This window comes from Triticum urartu, chromosome 4 (assembly GCF_003073215.2).
Source record: "Triticum urartu cultivar G1812 chromosome 4, Tu2.1, whole genome shotgun sequence".
Classification (NCBI taxonomy): Eukaryota; Viridiplantae; Streptophyta; class Magnoliopsida; order Poales; family Poaceae; genus Triticum; species Triticum urartu.
In genome coordinates, this window is record NC_053025.1 from 217,152,423 (window position 1) to 217,160,362 (window position 7,940).

The 7,940-nt window shown below is 47.0% G+C and overlaps 1 pseudogene; it reads left to right on the forward strand.

Annotated features, from left to right (window-relative positions):
- The first annotated feature begins 2,719 nt into the window (after positions 1-2,719).
- On the forward strand, positions 2,720-3,471 carry LOC125553773 (annotated as a pseudogene).
- The last annotated feature ends 4,469 nt before the right edge of the window (positions 3,472-7,940 follow it).

The window sequence follows — 7,940 nt, forward strand, 5'->3', positions numbered from 1 at the left end:
CAATAGAGCGAGCAACTAGCAAGCAAAGATAGAAGTGATTTCGAGGGTATGGTCATCTTGCCTGAGATCCCGCAAGGAAGAAGAACGAGTCCGTGAAGAAGACAAACAGACGTAGTTGAAGGGATCCTCACAAACACGACGCTATCAGAACTAACCCGAGGACGCAACACCGGAAAGAAGCAAACAACATAGTAAAAAACCACCACATAACTTGGCATGATGCACAACCAAGGATGATGCATGTCCGGTTTAAAATATACATGGCATGGCAAAGTGCAGAAACAATACTACAAATTAAGTGGAGCTCAATATGCAACGAGTTGCATATTGACGGAACACCACATGACTTATTTAGTTCCCTCTCGGTTATGTACTCAACAATATTAAATGTTGGTTAGCATGGCAAGAGGTGAAGCATGACAAAGCTACCTATCTAGGCAAGTTTAAATGAGGCTGGAAACAACGAACAACAACTCCGGAAACTCCTCATGTGCATCTTTTAGGTTTGGTACTGTTCTGCCCTAAAGCATATTTTAGAGTTGTTAAACATGCAAGGTGAGTGCACCAAGTTAAACTAGGCATTTTTCTACCCCATTTACATATAAAGTTTGTTAGGTTTGGAGCTACGGTTATAGTTATGAAATAAACTATTTTAGCATGTTATTTAAGCAAATTAAGGAAAACATCATTTTAAGCATTTTAAACATAGATGAAAGTTGCAAATTATTAATCTACACAAAATTCTAAGCAAGTTTCATATATTCAGTTTTTACATGTGATGCATGGTTGGTGAGTTATTAAATGCATGTACTAGAAGGGGGTTTCTATAAAACTGCCAACTCTAAAAAAATAGACAAATCGCAGATGCTAAAAAACATACATGGGCCGAATATGAAGCATGATGGGCCAGCAGAGAGAAAGAAGAAAAAACAAGGAGGCGCTGGGGCCTCACCATGGGCTTCGGCCCAGCACAATGGAGCAGTGGGTCGGCTGGTTCGCTGGGTGGCGCTTGAGGAGGCCCACGTTGTCGCTGGAGTTGGGCCAGGGTGAGGGCGTGGTCAACGCGCGACTGACGCGCTGGAGTGGCTCGAGGCAGGGGCGTCTCCCTCCTGCTCGACTGCAGAAGCACGTCAGGGAGCCTGCAGTGGCGCGAGGTTGCGATGGCGCTGCGAGCGGGCACACGGAACTTGCTGCGGCGGGCGTGCAGGGAAGGCCGATGAGGAGCAGTGGCGAAGCAAAAGAAACGAGCGGGACTTGGCCTCGGAGCAGCGGGGCGATGGCCATCCATGGCGTCGGGCAGGGGAGGCACTGCTCTTCGTCCTCCCGCTCGATGCAGAGGAGGCGACGGCGCGAGGGACTCGGTGCGGGGTCGTGGGGCTCCGGCAGCAGGGAGGCACGTCCATGGCGAGGCATGGGTGCGTCGTCCTCCTCGTAGAACGAAGCAGAGGAGGGGGCTGTCTCGAGCGGCAGCGGGCTCCAGGGAAGGCCGGCGAGGTGCAGACGGGGTGGATCCGGCTGGCCGACGCCGGATCCGGGCAATGGCAGCGCGGGTGGAGCTCAGGGGTGGCGTTGGGGACGAGCTCGAGGCCGGCCATGGCGTCGGGCGTCGGGCTCCTTGTTCCCTGCAGGCAGACGACGACAGGAAAGTGAGGTGAGCACGGGGAAGGAGAAAACGTAAGGAGGCGACCGAGCAGAAGGGAGACGAGGCCGCCCTGGGGGTGTTGGTCGCCGCCGGAGACGTCCGGTTGATGGAGAGACGACGGGATTGAGGCTTGCGGGACAGGGCCAAGTGGATCGACGGCCAGATCGGGAGAGAAGAGGGCTGTAGGTTGATTCGGTGGCGCTGAAAACAAGGGGAATATGGCAGCAGATCCGAGGAGGGGGAAGGCTGTAGGTGGCGGCGGCTAGAGGGGACAAATCTCCTATAATTTAGGGTTTGGTCTAAAAATAGACAAGGAGGTCTATATATAGCAAAACAAATCATTTTAGGGCGGTTAGGTCCCTCCGATCGTAGTTGGACGGTCCAAGAAAAATAGGTTAGGAGATTCCAACGAGAAAACGATGATACTTTATAGATGTTTGGGGATGATCCGGATCCAACGGTGACGACTGTCCGGGTCGGGTTCGGGTAAGTTTCGGACACGCGCGAGGGGTCGATGCACTGTGCAAAGAGGGGGTAGGCTGGGCCTAGGCTGTGCAGGAGAGGTCTAAGGCTGAGAAGAGAGAGATGCAAATGCAGCCCGGCAAGGTTTCCGGAGACCGAAAACGTTCGATGTTAGACCGACTATAATGCCGCTATAGCTATCCGTTTGGGCACCAAACGAACTCCGAATGCGATGAAACTTGGTAGGAGGTCTACTGACAACAAAACAACACCGCACGCCAACTTTCAACCCAATCCGAGAACATTTTCCAGCCACTTATAAAATAATATTTTGGACGTGCCGCGGGCGCGTGCAAGGGTGTCTGGACTCGGAACGGACAACGGAAGGAACGGGGAGTCCGGGACGGATGCAAGTTTGAAAACATGATGATGCAATGCACATGATGACATCACAAGATGCAACACGCAAGCGAATGACAAGGCAACAACATCGAATAACTGGAAGACACCTGGCGCAACGGTCTCGGGGCGTTACATGCATAGTACTTTCTGTTTCCTGTGAATGAAGGGGAGTGGTGGGAAAATTATGGACTACAAACTCCTACATTGATGCACATGGCTTTGAGGATACTCAACTTAACCACAAGTTCATCTGGGGGTGAAAGAAATTGGAGTGTTTTTGAACAAGTAAGTCTCAACCTACAAATATTCAAATCTGATCCTTTTTTTAATTTATGACAAGATGTGAATCACTTAGCTTCACTATGCAATTTGTAGGTTGATGCAAAGAGGAGAAATAAATTAGATGTGCGTCGTAGGGACGATCTAGTTTATATTCAATTCAATGGAAGATTTCTAGACAAGAGAAAGAAATACTCCTCATCTTGTGATGTTTTCCTTGGTGAAGATGCTTCCACAACCCAAGATTGGATATGTGAAGATGCTCACGATGATGAAGAGATGGGGCTACCGGAGTTGAAAATACAACAAAGCCTCGTAGAAGTCTAAGGGTGAGAGAGCTCCATGAAGTGGAAGACTTTGTTTCCGACAATGAAGATGACACTGTGCCTATCAATGAAGATGAGATTGAGTTTGAGTTTGATGATGACATGGTTGGGGGGATAGAAGAAAATGATGAGGAAGATCTGATGCAGCCTTGAACCCTAGGCCTTTTAACAATCTAATTCCTAGTACTATGTGTTGCTTGCTAGAAGCCTACGACCTTATTTTGGTTGTGACTTGTGACTTATGAGAGAATCAAAAAGCTAGCTAAGAACTACCTTATTTTGGTTGATTGGTGTTTGGCTGTTTGCAAGCAAAGTAGTAACTAGTGAGTAAGAGACTAAGAGTGTAAGACTGTAAGACTAAGAACTAAGCTTATTTGTCTATTCTGGACTTGTCGTGCTGCCTATCCAGTATCCAAGTTTATTTGTGGACTGGTAAGTGGTGACTGAGACTACCAACTGCAATCTTGCGTACACTTGATGTTGAGATGGCTGTAGTTTATTTGTGCACTCATATATGTAGTTATGTATTGCTGTTCTGCCTATTGTTGCTTGTTATTTACTTATGTGTTGTTGAAGTGCTGTCCTATTTGAAAATGCCCAAACAGAATATGTGCTGTTGAAGTGATGTCCAATTTTTGTTGTGTAATATTGTAGACTTGTAGTAGTATCGATGTACTCTTGTCCTATTTGAATTTCAAACATGCATAAACATGACATGTGCTGTTGTTATATATTGATGTAGTCTTAAATACTTAAGAGAACATAGTTGTTGATTATTTCCAATTTTGCCTTAATAGTGCCTGAAAACGTAGGTCTTGCGAAAAAACTTGTCGATTAATAGTCGACCGACAAAATTGATTAATCGGCCGATTTCCGATTAATCTCTAATCCCAGCCGACCGAGACGATAACGATAAGCGATATCCCAAACAGTGATTACAACAAATGGACAACATAGGGGGTCTTACAACATAATCCATTCAGAGACATGACACAACATGCAAGTACAATAATCTATTGACAATTTCAACTGGTATCTAAAGAAGAACTGGGATTAGCCTGGGCTTCAGATAGCAGAAACAGCAGGACCTCCTCCTATTCTTGGGTTGCTTGCATAATGTGTCCAGCTAATTGCATAATTTCCAGCCTCAAGATCAAGATGACCTCATTCATGGCAGCCACACCATCTCTTTCTGCCTCTAGTAGAGCCTCAAAAACTATAAATATATTTGTTCAGATTGCTCTCCGGCGGTGTTGCCTCTGAACTTCTACCATCTGGTAACATGGATGGTGCACTGCTTCCGCAAATTGATTCTGGTGTTGTACATTGTGTCCTAGTGTGAACGGCATCCTGAAAGGTTTCCGCTGGACATAAGTAAGAGATAGTTATCGCATGATCCAGGAAGTAAGGTTACAGGGTAAACAACATATGAATTATTGCCGAGCATGGCAAGATATATTTAAATGGTTCAAAGCAGCATCAGCCGAAAAGAAATTAAAATGGTAAGATGAAACTAGGGATGTAAGTGGCAAATAAACGACATCCACCAGTCCCATCTAGTTAGTTTTTGCTAGCTCCCTAGTTCATTTTCCTTGAAAAAAAACTCTTTTGAACTATCATACCACTAGTGGACTTTAATCGGGATTAAATGGGACCCAGTTGACATCCCTAGTTGAAAGGGAGTGTACCACTGACGGTGTCCTGGACTAAGGGGTACTCACCACGTCGTCTGCCGATCAGGTGGATCGGGCCGACGACCCCCATGGCGGTTCACTCATGGGCCACTTCGGGCAGCCCATGCCGCATACAAGGCGTATTTCACAAGACTTGGTGATCAAGACAAGGACTCCTTTCCACCAACGTATTCGGCTAGGACTCTTGTTATCCTAGGCCTCTGGTGCATTATATAAGCCAAGGCCAGGCTAGTCGATAGATTATTATGAAAATCACACAAGCTAAACTTCTAGGGTTTAGCCATTACGATCTCGTAGTAGATCATCTCTTGTAATACTCGTATTCATCAATATCAATTAAGCAGGACGTAGGGTATTACTTCCATAGACAGGGCCCGAACCTGGGTAAACATCGTGTCCCCTGTCTCCTGTTACCATCGATCCTAAATGCACAGTTCGAGACCCCCTACCCAAGATCCGCCGGTTTTGATATCGACATTGGTGCTTTCGTTGAGAGTTCCGCTGTGTGATCGGCAAAGGATCAATGGCTCGACTGCAGATCAACTGCGGCGTCGGCATCTTCATCGCTGGCTCGACTGGTCACCTTGGCTTGACCAAGGACTGTGCCCTACCTCTGATCGTCATGTTCGGATGATGTCCTTCATCAACATCAACTCGAAACTCTATCAAGATCTTGGAGGAATCAGCCATGGAGCTCGGGGGCTCAACGTCAACATTGCCCTCGGGTGACCGTGCTGTTTTTCTGGACAACGAACTTATATCCGCCGCCACCGCCTCCTCGAGTGTCGTTTTAACGATTGCTTCGATGGAATTGCGTGCAATTGGGTCTACAACAGCCCTAGAAAATTTCGTCGAGTTTCGATGGAGGAATCTCTGGCAATCTACGATATACCGGAGCCCTGTCAAATCCAAACGAGAATCTAGATGAGTTTAGGGAGTGATCTCCAGAGCCCAGCTCGAAGGTCCTTTGGAAGATCCAACCGTTCATCTGCTGCGTAATTCCCATATCTACCACCCCCCAAAATGTCAGCTCGATCCGACCGTCCAAACTCCGGGAACCATCCGATTAGATCATCACTTTTCAGATCTGTTTTCTGCACGAGAACGAATCCGACCCGAATTTATCTTTTTTATGAACGGGATTTCGGACATCCTTTTTGAAGGAAGTTTTGTATGGGGTATTGTGTTTTGTTCCCAAACACATCCCACTAAATTTAAAGTCTTTTCCAATATGATCTTCACCATCGCGCCGGTGTCAAACCAGCCCAACAACATTGCTCTATGGCTGTCGAGCTGCTCTAGACACGTCGTCGCTTTGTTGAGCCGAGCTCAACTTCTTCGGATCATCATCTCTACGATCCGAACAAGAGTTCGGCATCACGAAGGATAAATCATCACCAACATCGCCGCCCCATGGACTACATGGAGCGGGCACACCGGCATCGCCGCACGGTCACTTCATCAAGTCGGCATTGACCATGTCACGAGTTACGACCTGCATCGGCATGGCTGCACTGTTGCTTCTTCAAGCCGACGTCCATCACACCGACCTACTTCAACACCTCGGCTGGACCTGGGGCTCCACTATTTCTTTGTCAACCTACTCTGGAGACTTCGGCTTCACCAGCCGACCAGCTTTGTTACATTAGCTGGACTGGGGGCTTTGCCTCGGCGAGACAATCTTTGCCAGCATCGCCGTGCCGCCGCTTCATCACCCATCAGGCAATGGGTGTGCGGACCGAGTCGCAATTTTGGGAGTAAACTTTCTTCAGACTGCTACAACAAATAAACCAGGTGCTATTAATCCTAGCAATTTTTGTTTTTTTGGGTTTATCTTTTCCAAGGAATTATTACTCTGGTTTGTTTCATCATTTGTACATAGGTCTATCAAATGGTCGCATTAACGATGGTCACGTGGTGGTTCAGTCAGTTTTCGTGCATAGTTCGGTGAACGCCGCATCCGGAGCTCAGACCGACCTGTGAATTCGGCTGTGCCACACCTTTACTACATCATGCCGACGCCCTGCATCGACATTGACTTCGGCGCTAGTCCACATATATTTAAATAAATTATTTTTGCGAAAAACAATTACGCAAGGATTTTATATATATTTATATTATTCATTTTGGACCGCACTAATTTATGTGTGTAGGTGATCGACTTCGACTGCATCGCGCAGTCACTTCGGCAAGCCAACGTCATCGTCCCAATTGGCATAAATCGGTTCGCATGATCATCTTGTTGATTGAATTGCCATACCGACATTTTCGGTTGCCTCTGGGACTTCGGCATCATCAAGAGGGTCCTACCTCGTCGGGTGTTTGGCGCATGGGAAATATTTCTTTTATTACTCACTTTGCATGAATTATTAATCATGCAACCTTTTTTCATTACTGTTATCTCTGGCTTGCACTATCTTCTATGCATAGGTAAATGATCCGGATTGGGCAGCACTGTCACCTCGGCTGGACCGGGGCTTCGTCATCACTTCATAACCCACGTCGGGGACTTCGGTGTCACTCTGCCGGCCTGCATTGGTCGAGCCGTGTCACTACCTCGGAGTGCCGAACTCCTTGCTCGGACACCTCGGGCTTGGAGGCCGGGACCTCGGCCATGCCGAGGATTGCGAACCTTGTCGAATCTGTCATAGATCAATGGGCGTCCTCGTCCTGCCACAAGCCCGAATCACGTCATCAACACCGAGCACATTAACCAGCTAAGTCGCTTTCATGCTCAAAAACTTTCAGTTTTAAATTTTGTTCGGTTCGACCAAGCATTATACTTTTTGGCAAAAAGTTGTTTGTGACAAAATTCCTTGTCAAAACTTTGTTTGTGACACACAAATTCAAATACCTCGTTTATTTAGGGGCTTCCTTTATGAAGCCTTTCCTCTTGCATATGATTATACTTGTATGGCTTCGTTCCTTGTTCGTGTATTACGCCACATTGTGCACCATGTTGACTTAAGTGTTTCGCAAGCTGGGTTGCCTGGCTCCTGAGCTTACCCCTACGTTCCCGATTGTTCGACTAGGCGGTAAAGGGAGCACCTCTGTGATTGTTACTACCGGGTCATTAGAGTTAATACCTCAGACTGGGTGAAGCCGAAAGCTAGCGCTCTTATTGTTTTCAATCAT